At 39.0% G+C, this 19,510-nt stretch overlaps 1 long non-coding RNA gene across 1 annotated transcript in view; it reads left to right on the top strand.

Moving 5' to 3' along the window:
* LOC104943503 (uncharacterized) overlaps positions 1–19,510 on the top strand; it is a 51,552-nt gene that overhangs the window by 24,430 nt on the left and 7,612 nt on the right. The window lies entirely within an intron of this gene.

Below are 19,510 nucleotides of genomic sequence, written 5' to 3' on the forward strand. Positions count from 1 at the left end.
TTGACATGTGACATCTCTTTCTGACCGTTAGAGCCAATAGAATCCAAGGGAAATCGTCCCGCACACACTCAAGTTAAAAAAAAAGGTGGCGTCTCTGCGCATGCTAGCTTGCAGCAGAGGGGAGAAATATCCTGCAAGCAATATCAAGCAACGGAAAAGCTGTTTTATTGCTTATGGATTATCAGAACATTTCAAAGGGGACACAGACACATTGGATTGACCTATGGATACAGCATTCGTTTTTATCGTTTTAATGCCATTGAAGACCAGTTTAGACCAGACAAAGACAAAGGTAAGCCATGTTAGCGTTGTGGGCTACCTAGCGCCACTTGTTTTGATGTACGTTTTTGTTGATAACGTCGCGAGTTTGGTGAGGTCGGCACCGTTAGATTCTGTGTCTACTTGCGATCATAAACGATGTGTTGGATGTGCACCAAGGATAAGTAATAAGGGAGCTATGAGTGATTATCGGTGCAGAGTAGGTTAGCATTTTTCGCTCAGGGGTCATTTAGATGCTTCTTATGAGACTTGTGTTTTGTTTTGGTAAAAATGGTTTGTATCGTCAGTTAGTTGAGATTATTCCCGTTAATCTGGTATAACACATTAATAGGTTCTTAAATATTAAGATCCCCTGGGACACAGTGTCGTGAAGAAAAAGAAAAAAAGTACCCGCCGACGGGGACCTTGTGGCTTAAAAGGTTAAAAGGTTATTGACGTCCCTAAACTCAGTAATTCACAATTTCTACGCATGACAACACACTTTGTCCGTGTTTGGCTCTCTCGCCACACAGTGAAGCATTACCGCATTGACGTCACTTCCGGCTTCCCCGAAAACTTCAAAATGAGTCGAAGGAATTTCCCCGCGATGTTCGAAATTATTGATATTTATCGAAACGGTATCGCACCTTCTTTTTTAAGCTGGCGGTTCAAGATTACTATAGCCCAATATTTCATTGCACAACAGTTGTTGGGAGGCGCACAGGCTCTTTAACATCCCCTCTTCTCTTAAACCCTCTTTTTTTTCAGACAAAAGATAATGGTCCACACTTTTTTTTCCGTTACACAAGTTTTGCTTTCTTTCACACTTTATCTCCTTCCCTTCCCTTTTTCCATCAACTGTCTTCCACCCTCCATTTTGTTTTTCTCTAACATTTCTCATTCATTCCCGATCCCCTCAAACCATTCCTTGTGTTATTCCCATTCCCCTCCATTTAACTATGTTTACGATAGCCTCCACTATCTGGCCCCCTCTTTCTCCTTCTGTCACTGCTGGGTCTCTTTCTCCACACAACGTCCCTGCCTATATTGTGAGGCAGTGGGGCAGGCAGAGAGGCAGGCTGGGCTACGGGTCGTAATGATGGTGCTAGCTTCTATAAAAAGCCTGCAGGCAGCTGAATCGATATCTCCTGTTGTTGCACCTTACTCAGAGAGAGCGACTGAGCAGCTCTCTGCTGCGTCTGAGCTCTGCATGTGTGTGTTCCTTGAATCTGTGACTATCAGCGTGAATCTTAAATGGTAGTGCATGTACCCTGGCAGGCTTGGCCTTGTTGTCAACTGCTGTTGTGACCCCACCTTCCTCTCGAGGAGTCAATTATGTTCTTTTATTTCTAGATATATAAATGTAAATGTAACATGAGGAAGAGCACATGCAAACAAAAGAAACCAACCAGAACCGACTAAAAATTAAATCACAATACTCAAAGTAAAAAAAATAGGGCTGCATCACAATTACGATTCCATTGTATTCTACACTGCCATGTTTTGCATTACAGTGTTGGTTCACATCACACGCAGCTGCTGTGCCCTCACTGGAAGTGACAAATGCTGTTGTTAACTTGCTAGCTTGCAAACAAAGTGGTAAAGAATCATTACAGAATGCTCAATCAATCTATTGCACTTAACGGTGGCTTCTTTTTGGCCCTAGTGTACAGGTAGGTGTATCAAATCTACCTTTATTTGGTATTGCTTTGTTCACCTGAGCAAATGCAATTGCAGCTGGCTGCGCCACGTTGTCACGTAGCTGTCTTACTGTTACATAAATCCCATGAATGTAGGAGATTAAGTTAGCTTCATCATATCTCAATCAGTGATTAGTGAATAATAATGTTTCTTAGGTTACTATCAGCCTGTCACTCATTATTTTCAGGGAGGGGGCAGGGTTTGGAGGAAGCGATGTGATCGCGGAAGCTTTCCTCCTGCCTTCACAAACTTTACACAAGTATTTATCAACTGAAAATGGCAAGAGGATATTCATACTCTAAAATCCAAGACTTGATTAAATGCACCAAAAACCTGACATGCTGCTAACGCGAGTATTTAAAAAAAAAAAAATCCATGTGTGTCTGAGCCGCAGCGACACGGTCTGATTCAGGTACATTTATTGTTGTCGGATTTTTTCTACACAGTCTGTGAATCGCGAGCGGCGAGCTACTGAAAAGCTGCCCACGAGCTACTGGTAGCTTGCGATCGACGTGTTGGAGACCCTGCTCTAGATGGACTGTGATTGGCTGCTGGTCCCTAGATTCACCAGTTACACCTTTACCTGGGGCATGTAACAGCAGCACTTAATTCGTTGGAGCAGAAAATCCTTCTGAGTTTACCATTGTTGTACAGCCCTGCTTCTCCCAGGCACAAAACGTGCACACCCATGTGGCAATTAATATTAAAGTAACCCTGTTAGGAGAATATACATTTTCATCTATCTTTGCACTGTTGTTATATTATGTTTAACAAATAATGTTATACAAATAGATGCTGAGCTTTTGCTGGCAGATTTAATTGACCATGTGATATTGATACTGATTTGCACTGCTAATAATACTTTCTGTGGTGTGAAAGGCAACAGCCTTTTCCCCCTGGGCAAGCTTTGTTAGGAATCTTGCTTAATAGAGGGTTCACGTCCAGGACAGCAAGCCATGTCTGATCCTCTGTGCATGATTGAGGAGCTGATTTGTTGTGGAAGACTGTGCTGTTATATATTGGACATTTTACACAATTATTTTGGGGACCAACTCACCCCAGGCTTATCTCTCTCTTTTTCAGTCTGGTGCTCTTGCAGTTATTTTCTTTGACCTCTAATGCGGACATGTTTCCAACTTCTGGAGCGCAAATTGTATTGCCTCAAAGCAGGTTATCTTCAGGTTAATTACTCAGGAGCGGCTTGCTGCAAAGCAGCCAAGAGTGTACAAATAGTGTGAAACCTGGCTGTCTGTGTGTATCTGTGTGTGTGTTTCATTGCTTGAACACAATAGTCATTCTTAGCAGTGTTGTTCAGCAGTGGTCCATACGATACCACACCACTGGCATGGAATGGATATTCATTTTTCTGTCATTTATTTTCTAAATACGTTCAAAAATGTCGGCTGGAGCCTGTAATGTCATTTTTATTGTGAAATGTCTGAAACTGCAAGAAGTCAGGGTCAGTTATAGAAAGTTAGCAGTGAACATCAAAAAGTTTCTCCTTTATAATAACTACATTGTCAGGTCTTTTAGTCTCTCTGCCATACACCTTTTGAAGGGGATTTCTCTTTCCTGTAGTTTGTTATATAGGTTTTAGTGCATGCAAATGGTCTGCAAAGGCTAAAATCCCAAAGTTCCCTCCAGAAGGAGTGTCTCTCCCTCACACTCCCCCCGCTCCAACACATTGTACCTGAGAGGCTTAGGTGCGGGACACAATAACAGAGCCAGCCAGCTAACCAATCAGAGCAGACTGGGCTCTGGTTTTAGACAGAGGGTGAAAAGAGGTGCTGCAGCACAGGCAGTATGAGAAAAATAAAGACCTTTTTTTAATGTAGAGCATGGAAACATGTCACAGTAGATACACAACATACAAATATGAAACAGGAACATTTCAAAAAGACAGAAGTAGAGATTATAGGGAATGAGAAAATGTAATTGTCTTAATATTTTCTACATTTTTCTGTTTCGCATCATCCTAGTGTCATTTGCACATGGATGATAATTAACTTGTTATGCGGTTCACTAAGAGAGGAATGTTGGGGAAAATACATAATATTAATAATGTCTGGCATGAAAATGTTAATCGGATCAAAGTGATTCACCTAAGATTTTAAAAGAACAGTTCACATATAATGAAAATAATGATAAAATTAGAGATGAAAGTGAAAACATATGGCAAGGCAAGTGATTAATTATATTGTATAATTACAGTGAGATGATGAATAGCCCCAAGTTTACTAAAGGAAATAGCGGTGCACTATGGGAGATTTATCTACCACAGGACAACAATTTTTCTATTTTCATTCCATACAATCCCTAAACAACGGACTGGAACAATGAAAATCACATCAACCCTTTTTCAATAATGGCTGTATGTCCTTGGACTTGCAGCGAGGGCAGGCAGAGAGCAGATGTGCTTCAGCATTTTAATCACAATGATGTGAAACAGTCAAACAGCCAATTACATGCACATGTATTTAAATTATGAGAGCCTGAGCAAGAAAGATGCCGTCTCTCTCCACTCTTATCACATCAGGGGAGAGCAGTGGGAAGAGGCCTTATCCACTATGTTGACACTAGCCTTCTGGGGAGATGGATTTATTTATCTTGCAACAACATTTTTTTATTCATTAGGATAATTTAAAAGTCTACCAAAAATACAAAGTTTCAGTTTTCCTCTTTCTGTGTAACGAGCATGTATAAAAAAAAATGGATAGATAAATTGGTACCATAGCAGTCAAAAATAAAATTCAAATGTACTTCCAAGCCACAGTAAACACTATTTCTTCTTGGTCAAAAATTTACATTTAGGGGCTTTCTGTATGTCAATATTTAAAACGGTAAGTCTAAACTATGTAAGGTGTTCTTTTCCCCATAATGACCAAGTCACTGCACATTATCCTGCTTATTACATGGCCACATTCTCAACAAAGTAACGATATGACTCCCAATATTAATTGAAATGCTTTTGTTTCATTTAATTTAATTTCAAAACTTTATTTAGACAGATTGGTCCCTTGAGATCATCGATCTCATTTACAAGGGAGACCTGCATCATTTAGTTCCACATGAAACATAAAAACAACAAACAAACAAACAAACAAACAACAGAGGATATCATATTTACATATTCAACATTTACAAATACCCAGAGTGTCAGAAAGCATTTCATTTAGACGTGCCTTAAATACATTCAGAGAAATAAAAATGCTCAATTTCAATTTTGCCTGAAGACTGTTCCAAGCAAGTGGAGCTGCGCACATAAAAGCTGTCTTACCTAAGACAGTCCTTACTCTTGGCACATCTAACAAGACTACATCCTGCGATCGCAGACAATAGCTGCTTGCAACTTTCTTCTTTATCAATGAACAGATATAATACGGGAGTTTGCCCAACATAGCTTTATAGATAAAAGTGTACCAGTGACTGAGCCTCCGTACAGTGAGTGATGGTAAACCTGCCTTGGTATACAGTGTACAGTGATGAGTAAACGCTTTACAATTTGTGACAAATCTCAGAGCACTATGATACGCAGCATCTAGTTTGCTCAGGTAGTTGGCAGGTGCATTCATATACATCAGATCACCATAGTCCAGCACAGGTAAAAAGGTCACAGTGACTAGCCTTTTCCTAGCCTCAAGCGAGAAACAGGACTTATTCCTGAAAAAGAAACCTAGCCTAACCCTCAGTTTTTTAAGCAGGTTATTGACATGAAGTTTAAAAGAGAGACAGTCATCAAGCAAGATACCAAGGTATTTGTAACAGGCAACAACTTCAAGTTTTGTTCCTTGCGTTGATACAATATCTAAAACAGGCTCTGGTGTCTTTTTAGCTTTTGAAAAGAGCATAATCTTGGTTTTATCCACATTTAAAAGAAGCTTTAGTTCAGAGAGCTGAGTCTGAATAATGTTAAAAACAGCCTGTAATTTAACAACCGCCTCCTGAATGGAGGGACCTGCACAGTACATCACCGTATCGTCCGCATAGAAATGTAAAGTAGCTTCATCCACATTTTCACCTAAATTGTTGATATATATGGAGAATAAAAGTGGACCTAAAACAGAACCTTGAGGAACACCATTAGCAATGTTTAACCACTCAGAAGACAGCCCATCAAAGTGAACACATTGGGACCTTTCAGAGAGGTAGTTCACAAACCACCCCACTGCATGGCTGGATATGCCAATACTGAGTAGCCTCTGTTTTAAAACGCGATGATCAACGGTGTCAAACGCTTTGGAAAGGTCAATAAACAGAGCTGCACAACTCTGTTTATTATCTAGCATACTAGTAATATCATTTACCACTTTCATTGTTGCAGTGATGGTGCTATGTTTCTTCCTGAAGCCTGACTGATGTTTAGACAGGATATCATTTATACATAAAAACTCCTNCAACACAGTGGTCACTCACATCATTAGCAAATACTCCCACAGATGAGTATTTATATGGAACATTTGTTAAAATGAGATCAATTAAGGAGGATTTATTTGGGGACTTAATATTTGGGCGAGTAGGACTGTCTATAATCTGAGTAATGTTCAAAGAGGTACACAGGTTTTTAAAATCCTCTGACACAGAAGTTAACCAGTCCCAATTAAAATCACCAAGCAGTACTATTTCCTTGTAGGAAAGTTGAGATAACAGTTTTGCCAATGAAGATAAGGAGTCCTTGACAGCCGAGGGGGCCCTGTAGCAACCCACCACCATGACCTGTTGACCCTTTGTTACTTCGACATTCACAGCTAAAAATTCTAGTTGTTTACTAACAGATTTGGAAACCATATTTGTTACACAAAACTTATTTTTCACATAAATGGCAACGCCACCACCTTTTTTAGGACGGTCAGTGCGATATACATTATAACCATTTATTTAAATGTCAGAGGCCAAGATGGATTTGTCTAGCCACGTTTCTGATAAGACAATGACATCAGCATCAGTTGAACTCGCCCAAATACGGACAAAATCTAATTTAGGTAACAGACTGCGCACATTTAAATGAATTAAACCTAACCCCGATCTAGAAATAAAATCAGCAGGAGTAGCTATTTGACTAAAACTACTAGGTGGACCCGGATTTGGCTGTACATTTCCTGATAGTAACAACAATAAAAATACCAAGCACCTTTTCCTCTTAATCAACACACATACATTGTCAGCTGTTCTAGAGTCACCAGCAAACTTCGCGAAAGTGAGATTAGAGTTCAAAAAACAATTCTGAAGGACCATTGTGGCAGGCATGTGAGAAAGACAGACATTTGACGAAATGAATGTCCGCGACAGTGCAACTAGCAATTGTTTGTGCAACCCATCCAAACCTGTACAGGGGATGTCCACTGCGGGCGGCAGAACAGACCCGAATCCAGCAGAATTTTCAGGATGACTAGTGAACTTCTCCTTGTCCAGCACAGTCAAAAAAAGGTACAGCAGAAACACGACATTTGCCATTTTCCCAGTCCAGCTCAACAGCATCCACGATGTTCCCGAAGCAAAACCACGTCAGGACAGCAGCAAGGAAATAGCAAGCAGCAGTCTGCAACACTCCGGTTTCTCCGCCGGTATCTCCAGACCAGGCGCCTCCCCCCGCCCAGGTAGCACCCAACAGGTGGGAGAGTGCGTGGGGTAGGCCTCTAACAGCAGGTGGATAGCGGCCTTCAGCCGTGGGAACCACCACCAGCAGAAGCAGAAATGGGTGGACGGCAGGCCCTCAAACCGCGGCAGATCCTCCACAGATCAATGGTTAACGTGTCCGTTCACACTAGACCGCTGGAAATGCTGGAAACGCTGTAGTACATATGCCAGGCCTGTAAGTGGCGATGCCAGGCCTGTAAGTGGCAGTAACTAAGTTGTGTTATAAGTGCTTGTTAGAGCCAGTATTTTTGATTTTATAAGAAAGGCCAATCCTTGTGGATTTAGAAAATGATTTTATTGATTTAAAAAATAGTTGTAGGTATTGATTTAAATTGACATGCATCCGCTAAGAAAAATAGTCCGTTGTTACTGTTTGAACTAACGTAGCAATGGCAGGAACTGCTTCGATAGCGTTTTTGAGGAGCTTTTTGATTACAGATTTGAAGGGGACCAAAAAGGGACCATGTAGTACCATTACCGCATTCCAGGTACGGGTATCTGTTAAAATCATAGACTGTATATAAATGTGAACTTCACCCAACCATACGTATATGACATCATGCTTGCTGCCGGAATCTCTGCCATGAATACAATTGTTTGAATACACTCAGACAGCCGGTTAACAGTAGCACAAAATCAAAACACTTTTTTTGTTCCTGTAGCGAAGATGATCATACCATACATCTACGTTTGATTTTATATTTCTGTGTTATTTATTTTATCGTGGATGACTCGTTTTTTAGAGCATCACCTACACATAAGAGATCAAGTCTATTTCACAAAGTTTTATGAGACAGTGGTGGAACTATCTGCCAACGCTGCCACTGAGAAAACAGTGTACTGTATACAGTATGTACCAACACAAACCACCAGCCAGCCAGCCACACACACACACACACACACACACACACACACACACACACACACACACACACACACACACACACACACACACACACACACACACACTTGTTCTGTATCCACTCTGCTGTGAGACTTTTATACTCAAATCTAAATTGCCCAGCTGTGTCCCACTGCTTCAGCAGCATTATTTAACACACACAAAACTGTTATTATGCACCCTCTTCATTCACACACAAACAGAGGAGAAGCAGCACTTGAGGTAGGGCAAGAGTAATTGTGATTCACACAGGATCAAGGGGAGATTGTTAGTGTGGATGGGGGAGACGGGGCGGATGAGTGGGTAGCAGGCCAAATTAAAATGAGAAGCTCTCACATTGGGATAGATTGGAGAAGAAAAACACTGCTGTGCGATGATGAGGAATTATATGGCTTTAATCAAGATCCAATTCTAATGTCAGCACTTTGAACAACTACCCAACCATTAATACTAAAACCACTGCTTGGGGAGAAATATGATAGCTTCTTTAACACATGCTGGGGTTCCTGTGTTTTAAAGCCTGGCTTCCGTCTTGCAAGGTAAGGCAAGTTTATTTATTTAGCACCTTTCAACACAAGGCAATTCAAAGTGCTGTGATGCGATTGCAGCCAATTCTCTAAATGGGGGCGCTCAGGTGAGGGCACCATAGAGATGCTGATTAGCTCAGATGCCTGATATTAGAACAAAGACACCTCTGCAAAAGAAAAACCGGTAGCTGGTGATGCTGGCGGTGCTACATTGATGTGAATTATGTTGGATGGTGAGTGTAAGAGTTGACTCTCACGCTGCAGTGCTTGAGTTGTAATGAATAAAAACACATGCTGATATCGGAGTTCAGGACTGGTTAATCCAGGCTCCTGTCATTGACTAACAAACATTTGAGGGAAAAACAACTATTTGCAGAATTATGTAATTATCTTGGAAACTTGGAAAAATATATGAGTAAATATGTCTGTACCATAGTGCTGTGGAAATCCAAACGTTATCTAATCAGAGATTATATCAAGTTTAATTGTGAAGTAAACGGCAGACATGTATACAGTGAATATGTCTTTTACTTGATTATTAGTTGCAGGTTAATCAGCCCTTCTTCTAAAGTTAAATTACACAGAGGAATAGGCAGCAATCACAGTCTAGCAAAAATAATGGGTGTTGTCTACTGCAATCACTGAATCACCTAATCATTTATTTCTGCTGTACTTAACGAACACATCTCAGCTCCTTTTATTCTTGGTGTTCACAGTTTGTGATTTTCAACACAAAAATGGTTGTTTGCCAATCAGACCCAATCAAAAGATTATATGTATTATACTGCATTTTGGTTGCTCATTGGACCAAATGGAGAATTTATTACTGGAAATGTTTTATCTTTATGGACATTCCAACCTCATAATGTGAGATGCTGCCCGAGATTTGTTCAAACACTCCACAAAAGGAGACACACTTGAGACAGGAACATTGTGCACATGGGACATGTTTGTCACATATGCTCCATTTGAGTCACATGCTCCATTTGTGATTACACCAATCAAGGTGTTAAAGGCTGAAAACACTTTGCCAGCCATCACATAACACTACATATCCATAAGGTGCTTTTGCATAGATCACACGTATTAATAAACCCTGCCCTGAAATATCTCATACATTAGTATCATATGGTATGAGCATATGGACATACAACATTTTTATGGACACTGTTAATACATTAAATACCAGGCATTTTAGTGTCCTTAATTGACCAAATTCTCCACCCACTGTTTTTAAATGGAGATGAATAAAGTGGTGTGGAGGTTAAAGAACAAGATGATAATACAAGGTGACTGTAATTCAGTTGTCAGGTATTGAAAGCAAACCAGACACTGCAGATTAAACATGGCTGTCTTCATCCTTCAGCCCCAAAGACAGAGCATTAGTCATGTTACCATCTCTGGTTACAGGGTCAACATTAATACTGAATCAACGCTGTCCCATCCTCAACATCGGTCTCTGCCTGCATTGCTTTCCAACTACCGCCTCTTTAATGAGACTGATGTCACTAGCATGCCGTTGACTCATAATCTCATTCAGTTAGTGCCACAACAGTAATTGTATGTTAAATAAAAGATGTGTTGAAGGGTTGTTCCTTTAGTACACTTAGTCATCGACATTAATGTCATCGCATATTTATAGCTTTTATATGCTTGACAGGGGCTCGAGCAGAGCTGTGGGCTGGCATTTGTTTCAGTTTTGTGAAGTAAAGTTTGTGAGAATGAGCATATCATATTAAAAAAAAGATGCACCTAAAATCTGGAAATAGTTGGTACCTTTTGGTTGAGCATTAAACTGCAGTGACTGGAACTGGCTCCGTAAAGACCCCAACTTTATTGAAATCTATATATTACAATTTCTCTCTTTAAAAACAAAAGTCTGCTTGTTTCTCTCAATTATTTAGTGGCAAGTGTCTACTTAACTGACAGGTGTTGTTTAGCAACTGGCTTTTTGTTACTGCACATTACCAGTTCTGATGACTACTGCACAGATTTATTAATAAAATAATAAAATTCAAGGGTCCCTGATAGGATTATAATTTTCGGCTGAATTGACAACTGTCACTTGCTAATATGTCAGACAGAAATGATTTTAACCTTGTCTTGGTATCCATCTGACTTTTTATTGTTTTAAGCTGAGTTATTGTGAAACAAGCCACTTAAAGGGGTGTTAAATAGACACGTGTTGGCTAAACATTGATCGTTAGATAAGACTGTAAGCCACATTCCCTGTCCGCAATAACCCTCCTTACATGTTGATAACCCTTGTAGAAGAAGTGGAAATAAAGAAACAGCATTATTCATTTTCAGGACATGGCTATCATATCAAGTATCATTTATTTTTTCATTGTTTTTATTCAACCCACATTTTTAGGTTGAGGACTAACCACTGTATTTGGCAAATATACTAGTTTCTCAAATAACAATTTAGTGTGAATAATGCTCAATTCCCTGAATCCAAGGCCTTAGCTGCTCACAATACAGTCATAGGCTGTGCCTGAACATATTGTGTGTTCTGGGATGACGCATTTGATAATTGATACAATTAAAGCCTCCAACCAGGGTACAACATAACTTTCCCTACGCTAAATGGCTTGTAATGTTTTGTCCAAGCACTAAGTTGTATACAATTGTTGTTTTTCCACTGGTGGGTAATGCAAATCTACTTGCAAATATGTGTGCCTCCTGTGTGCTAAACCTGTGAGTGAAACTAAAATTAGGATTGGTATGTGTCTGAAATAGCAATTTACTGCTCATTAGAGTTCCCGAAGGTCTATCTTCAAAGCGCAGTGAGGCAGTGAACATTGCCATCTATCCAAAGCCTTCTCCAAACTGAAAGAAAAGTAGAGCTTGTAAGGAGTGTACATTTAATTTGAACCAACTCTAGATAAAATTGATCCTCAGGTTTGATTATTTTGTGATTAAGAAAACCCATGCTCACATCCAGCAGTTATTCATCACTGTAAAAACAAGCTGACCAAAATGAAGTGCTTGGTGTGATGTCTCCACGTCTGATATACTGTATATCAAATTTAAGTATAAGATTGTACAAAGCTCATTATGCTTTGTTCCGGTGTTTGCTCATCAAATATCATGTAGGTGAGAGCCCTCTTAAGTAGCTGATGTTCCATTCCTCATTAATCCATGTTTGCTTAAATGTTCAACAAGTAATTAATGCATAAGACAAACAACATTTCCATTGTTTCTAACGGTGACCTTACTTTATGTGTTCGTATTTCCTGCTGAGAATATTACAAACTCAGTATTGGTGTTTATTTTGATATGAACCAAATTATGTTTTGATCCACAGCAGGGTAAGCTGTTGATAAATAATCTAAAGTTGTAGTTGTTGTTGATAAGGTAAGCAGAGGTAGTTGACCACCAATGCTGGACATGGCTCGTTACACTTACACATACACATCACAGTTATCCTTTTGACATGACATGCTATCCCATGCTGTGTTTTCTTTAAGGCTCACCAATCTGGTTATACTGTACCAGCGCTTTATAGATGTTACAACTGTATTACTTTAAGGATATCTTGCGGGAGATAAAGCTGTAGTTTAAACAAGCAATTGTGCATACAAAGCCACATTTCAGTATTACAATTGTCCATTCATGACATGTATTGGCTGTCCTCCACTGGTTTTAAATGGAGCAATCACCAATTGCAACAAGCAGGTCCAACAATTTCTAATTTTTAATTTCTACGTTGTTTCTTGTCAGCCGGCAGCAATAGTTTTTGTCTTCTGTATGGATGTAGGCGACTTCACCCTCACATCAGCTTTGTGCTTTTGACAGCATATTATGTGTTTTGATGCGGCCCCAATGTGATGTGAATTTGAATGGGATGTGTACAAAGGCTTGCCTGTCAGGGAGAGAATGATCCAGACTGTCAGAGAGATGATTTGGGTCTGTCGCCAACCATTCCCTTTAAGTCTGCCCTTGAATCAAGCACACACACATGCACACGCACACGCACACATACACACACACACACACACACGCACGCACGCACGCACGCACGCACGCACGCACACACACACACACACTGAGTGACTGATTCAGAGACTCATTGCATTTTAAGTGATTTCCCCCCCAGGTTCTTTGTCCACAATGCTGATCTGCTGAACGTCCCTGTTTCCTTTGTTTAAACAAAACAAGAATCAGGCCAGAGCAAGACAACATAGCATACTATAGAATATATATCTTCAGAAACAGATAAACAAATACTCTGCAAACTTCAGACATCTTTAAAAAACATCAACATATTTAAAAAAAATATTGATGTCAAGACGAGGGAACCCAGAAGTGTTAAAATGCTAACTAAATCTGTGGTTTAGGACTCATTCCTTCACAGCTCTGAACAACAGAACAATGATATAACCAACTTTTAAACTGCTACCTGTTACGGGACTGAGGAGCTTTGTAAGAAGACATTTAAATAACGAAAAATATGACATATACTTTTGTAAAACACTCCTTGCATGATTTGATTCAAGCCTTTTGTGCTACAAGTCCCCCAGTGTGTGAGTATTGCAAGGAAAAAGAACACACTGCTTGACTGAGTGGACAGGCCTGTTGCCCGAGCACATTGTATCACTACAGGTCCAAAACTGATTTTTCTCTGTGTGGCGTCTCGACGTGGGCGCATAAGCACAAAAGGCCTCCCTACTCCGAGTGAGCTTGAATATTTGTGTTTGACAAACCCCCCCCCGCTGATGTAAATTTGGATGGAAGTGAGAAAAAAGGACAGACAGCGCAACGGGGCTTACATCAATGGGAAAAAAACATGTTTTACTTTTATTTCCCAGCAAAGTGGTGGAAGGTCATACTGAGTTAAAAAAACGTCCAGCCTAAAAATAATTTGATGCTGATATTACAATAGAAATCCAAGCATTTATATGGTATCCATATGGCTATCAAGATTGGGGAAATGTTATTGGTGTTGGTAACAACTACTTAATTTCTGTACGATTCTGTAAATAAACCTGATCAGACGCAGACCTGTCCCCTTATCTCGTCACAGTATTAAAGTGTGACACTTACAAACTAGCTCTTGACAAATCTCTTTTCCCAGCAAACGGGAAACAAATACAAGATTGTGGCCTGAGCACAACCGTCCAGGGGGTTATCAAGGTAGCTTTGACCATAATCCAGCCATTGTGCTGTTGGTAATTGCATGAGGAAGTTGTTAAGGATTAAATGTAATACTAAAATAACCCAATGTGTGGCACTGGGCACTAACAACGCCTATAGATAGATATGTTAAAATAAATGCCAACATATTGTCCATTTCCATTTTCAATGTATTACAAAGATAATGGACTTTCTACATTTTCAAATAAGTATTTTTAACTTGAAAATGATTTCTGAAAGCACTAAAGATATACAATACGATAATACTTTAATGGTCAGATCAAGTCTGAAATTTGACTTGCATCCCAGCAGCTCCATGTGTAACACCAACATGGACAAATATCAAGAAACAATACATTAAAAACAAATAACAAACATTCAACATAACAGCACAATCACTGAGAGAAACATGCTCAAAGAGCCTTTAGGGTGCATTTGATCTGTATATTGTAAATGTAAAATGCACAACCCATATACAGTATTCGATCTCCAGAACAATCCAGAATGTACCCAGAAAAAGTCTTCAATGCAGCAATAAAAAAAAATACTTCCACCTTTCTTTTTTGGATTTTTTCTTTTACAAAAGTGAAGAATTTTACAGACTGAAAGTGAACTTTTGCCTAAGGTCATGTGCTGTCTGGAGTCTTTCCTCCTCAGTGCACCTGAGATCTGTAGTCTGGTTCAACAATCCACATATCAGAGTGCATGGCTGCGGCTGCTGCTGTAGATACTGTAAGTCAGTCTAGCAAGACTGTCTGGTTGTTTCTGCACCGATGCTCTCACACTGCATTGTGAAATGAGATGTGCTCACTCTGCATACTATCAATCTGTTGGCTTTCTGATTGACTTCTCCGTCATATCTGCAATATGTCAAACATTGCTGAACACACTGTTCAGAATCAAGATTTATACTTTCTGTCATTTAGCAATAACCGGAATCCGTATACTTTATTTATGCTTGGGGGGAATTTAGGTTCAGTTCACCGTTTTAAAATAAAATAAAAATTGTGATATAAACATAAGAAGTTGAAGTAAATGTTGCAATAAAAGATTAGTTGAAAAAAGTATTTTATATAAACATAAGTATTAAAAGAACTCATGTGCACACTGTACTGTACAATATATAACAACAATAAATATATAGAAATCAGTGTTTTACAATATATTTAATATAATAAGAATACAATAATAATATTTGTTATAATACAATAATATTGCAAGAGTTACATTATAACTTGATGTGCTGTCCAACTGACATAGACATATCTGAAATATTATTAACATGTGATAATATCCTGCTTCAAAACATCTGTGTCCACACCAAAAATCCAAAACAACAGGAGAGCAGCTACATGTCTTTTCTTCCTCCTCTTCTCAGCCACGTAGCAGGTTAAATCTCCGTTCCGTAGCCTCCTACTCTCTATCATTACTCATATCGTGTTTCATTTAAAATAAACACACATTTTGTTCTCCCTCTCAATTTTGTTCTGCTTTGTCAACTGAAGTGAAATATTTGATTGTGGCTCATAAATGTTACACAATCCTGTTGCCCCGGGCTGTTTGCAAGGTGTGGGTAGCAGTTGAAGCCAAGTGAGGAGGACATACATCTCTGAAAGGAACACGGGTAAATAACAGGTAACTGAAATAATCAGAAATCCTTTAGTGACCCACAGCAGGGCAACTTACAATGTTGCAACAAAGTAGACGGAGGAATTAAAAGGCAAAATAAAAGAATAGACTAACATATTTAGTAAAAAGGTAAGCACTTATTAATAAAAAATATATTACACACATAAAGACACATCTAAGGGAGTAGACAATCGTAATTACAGTACAGTAGGTGTTATAAGATAAAATATAGATAAATATAAAGATAAATTAAAAGAAAGTGGTCACTTCAGTGCAGCTTCTTGAATCAACAAGTCCTTCAACTCATACAACCAAATAGGTCGATTGTTCAAGCGCTTATTACGACCTATGATCACGTTTGAACGTTTTCGACCTCTAGTGCTCCCGTTGACTGCAAACGCTCCAGAGGGTCGTATATTCACAAATAATCCAAAATTGTAGGATAGTTTGGCCATTAAAATGCTTTTTATTAGATTTCTAGCGAGAAGTGTATATTATACTTTTAGAATCCACGTCCAGTGGATATGTAGGATCTATAGTTTGAAATATAAGACTATGAAAAAAATGCAACAAGAAAGACTACAAATCCCAGAATCCCGGTCCCTCATGCTGGCTCAAGACGGAACCGACTAACTCCCCTTGTGTGTATATACAGCTCTCAACATGCCCAGACTTGGAGTGATTTTCACCTCTTTTAATACGTTTCGCCTCATTCTGAAAGAAAGAAGTGAAATGTGGTGCAAGACGGGAGATGTAGTTCATTGAGCGGTTTCACACAAAAAAAAGTGTTACTTCACAGTTTTACGACACATTTTTATTTTTTTGACTTGCAAAATTATCTTTTAAATTGACAAACATCATGGTAATTCGTAGCACAATTCAAACGGGATCGAAAGATAATCTTTCTCTCGCCATTGACTTCAATACATACTTTTTCCGAAATAAGGTCCCATGGAGCTCCCCCGGAAAGGGAGGGCCTTCGCCTCTCTATCAACCTATTTGGTCGTTCTTTGTAGGAGGAAAATGTCTAGAATATATTGAAAATATTAGTTTTTTTTTCATTGAAATATAAATACTTTCTAACTTTATTAGGCTCATCCGTTTTACAAGAAGAACAATGTTGGCAATTTGCGAGACATAATAGGGTCATTTTGATCTAGGATGGGTCATATGTGCTTCTGCGCTGTACCTCGAGCTCTGCTGCCAGTACAGTGACTTGTGAACATGTAGTGATTAAATAACTGCTACTGTACCAGATCCAACTGGCTCTGCTTTCATGTTGTGTCATATCCTCCGCCTGCTGCTTTCCACCTGCTTTGAAGGATGCACTTGGGGATTTCACTTCCTCTGGTAACCACACCTGTTATTAACCAAACTGCCACATTCTGTCAATATAGTATTCTCTAGACTAGAATAAAAATACATAAAATATAAATGAAAGATTATAACAAAACTATTGATATAAACATGTAAAGTTAAAATATGTGCAATTAAAATGCAAAAAAGATATTTATACAAATTAAATTGGTGAAATAAAATGTCCAATAAAAGATCAAATTAAATCAGATAAAATATAGATATAGGAAATTAAGTTACATTTAGAATATTGTGCTATAATATTTAACATGTATATTACAATATATTTATTGGTGTATTAGTGTTGGAATAATATTGGAAAAAGAACTTGCCTGTGAATGGATTGCTGTTAAAATAATATCTAAATGCAAACACAAGTCCCTTTTTCATGGCACTAGACATTTCGACTTTTCTCTCAGGAAACTTCCCTTGTAATCATTGATACGCTGTCATTTCCATTATGCATGTTCTGCTTGGCAGTGTGACAGCTATACCTTGTAGGAAACTGCAAATGATGCAAAACATTATTCTGTATTTATGAACAACATCTCCTCAAACTCATGTTGGAAGTAATACATTCCGAAGGAGGGTAGGACTGCTGCCAGTACATTATGTACAATAACATCAATGAGTATGCTCCTGAATATTTGTATTGTCAGATAACTAGACCCTCCAGAAAAACGCGGGCAAAAATCCTTGATTATGCGGGCTAAATTCCTTGATTATGCGGGCTAAAATCCTTGATTATGCGATTAAACATGCGGGGTTTTATGTGATTTTATGCGGTTTTATGCGGGAAGTTAGGAAATATGCGGAAAGTTGCGAAATATGCTAAATATGCGGGGGAAAAGAATAACAATTTTTTAAAATATTGGGCTGTCTTATTTATTCTCTCTCACACACACCCTGCCACTAACGTTAAACCCCTTTACTATTCAATTAAACACATTCAATGTTTATTTATTGTAAAAGCAATTGGGCTATTTTAATCTCACACACACACCCCCCCCCCCCACCCCACACACACACACACTTCTTCGCCTCATTCTGTTTTCATTTACTCGTTCGTTATCTGACCAGCTTCAATCTTGTAGGCTACTCACTTCGTTTCTTGTAGCCCTCGAAAGGGTTTTGGAGGTTGATGCCTGGGTGAACGTGAGTCGTTTGGCTTTCTTGGCTTTCTTGTCCGCAGCAGCAGAAAGCATTTTCGAATGTTTGAATGAATCAAAGTGGGTCGCCACCGTCGATTTTCTCTTATGCTGCAACACACAGTTGCACGGGGTGCAGAATAGTTTCCCCCCACTTTTTGCCCGGTCTTTAGTAGAAATTTTCGTTGGTAAATTAGCTCTATACAGTGTTGTTTACATTCTGTGATGCGCGAGCTGATGACGTCACGTCAAGACGAGTTAACTTTTTTTTCTTCTCAACTTTGTGTGGAAAAATGCGGGGATTATGCGGCCTTTTGATAAATATGCGGCTTTTTAAAAATCTGCGCCATTTGGCTGATTATGCGGTAAATTCTGCGATCGCAGAATCGCGTTTTTCTGGAGGGTCTAGATAACAATGGTCCATACTCAGCATAACTATAATACCAGGGACAGTGTGCGTTCGCCTGGTGAATGTTGTAGCCAGAAGTTCCTTATTTTACAGTTGAGCCACTTGCTACATATTAAGTCTTTAAATATGAGAGGGGCTTTGGAACAGGGTTTAAGATGATTTGATCAATTTGCAATGATGTTGCAATTAAAGCTGCCCTGGTTTTGTTGTAGGATATTTTATGTATTTTTTTAATTGTAGTCACATGCTTTTTGATTGTGTTTTCTAAGATTTCTAATTTGTTGGCAACATGTTGGAAATAAGGGTTTTCACATAGTGTTATATAGGTTTTGATGCATGACTGAAATCCCAAAGTTCCAGAGGGAGTTTCTCTCCCACACACTCCCCCCAGCCTGAAACTATACCCTAACATTGTTACATCACTATGTACCACTCACGTTTTTATTGGTTAGCACTTCAACACATTATATTTGATAGGCTAAGGAGCAGAACATCTCGAAGCAGTTAACCATTCACAACAGAGCTGGCCAGTTAACCAATCAGAGCAGACTGGGCTCTGCTTTCAGACATAGGGTGAAAAGAGGTGCTGCAGAAGTATGAGGAAAATAAAGAGCTTTTTGAACATGAATGTCACAGTAGAGGCACAACATACAAATATGAAACCTGAAATGAGCATAATAGGGCTCCTTTAAGCTTTGGATACTTTAGTATTGTCTGGTAATCTCTCAATCACCACGTCTTTCAATCAAAACCTCTGCCATAAGGGCTTCACCTTTTTAAAATTTAACAAATTGAAAAAAGTACATTG

Source organism: Notothenia coriiceps, unplaced genomic scaffold (assembly GCF_000735185.1).
Source record: "Notothenia coriiceps isolate Sejong01 unplaced genomic scaffold, NC01 NC01_scaffold00006121, whole genome shotgun sequence".
NCBI lineage: Eukaryota > Metazoa > Chordata > Actinopteri > Perciformes > Nototheniidae > Notothenia > Notothenia coriiceps.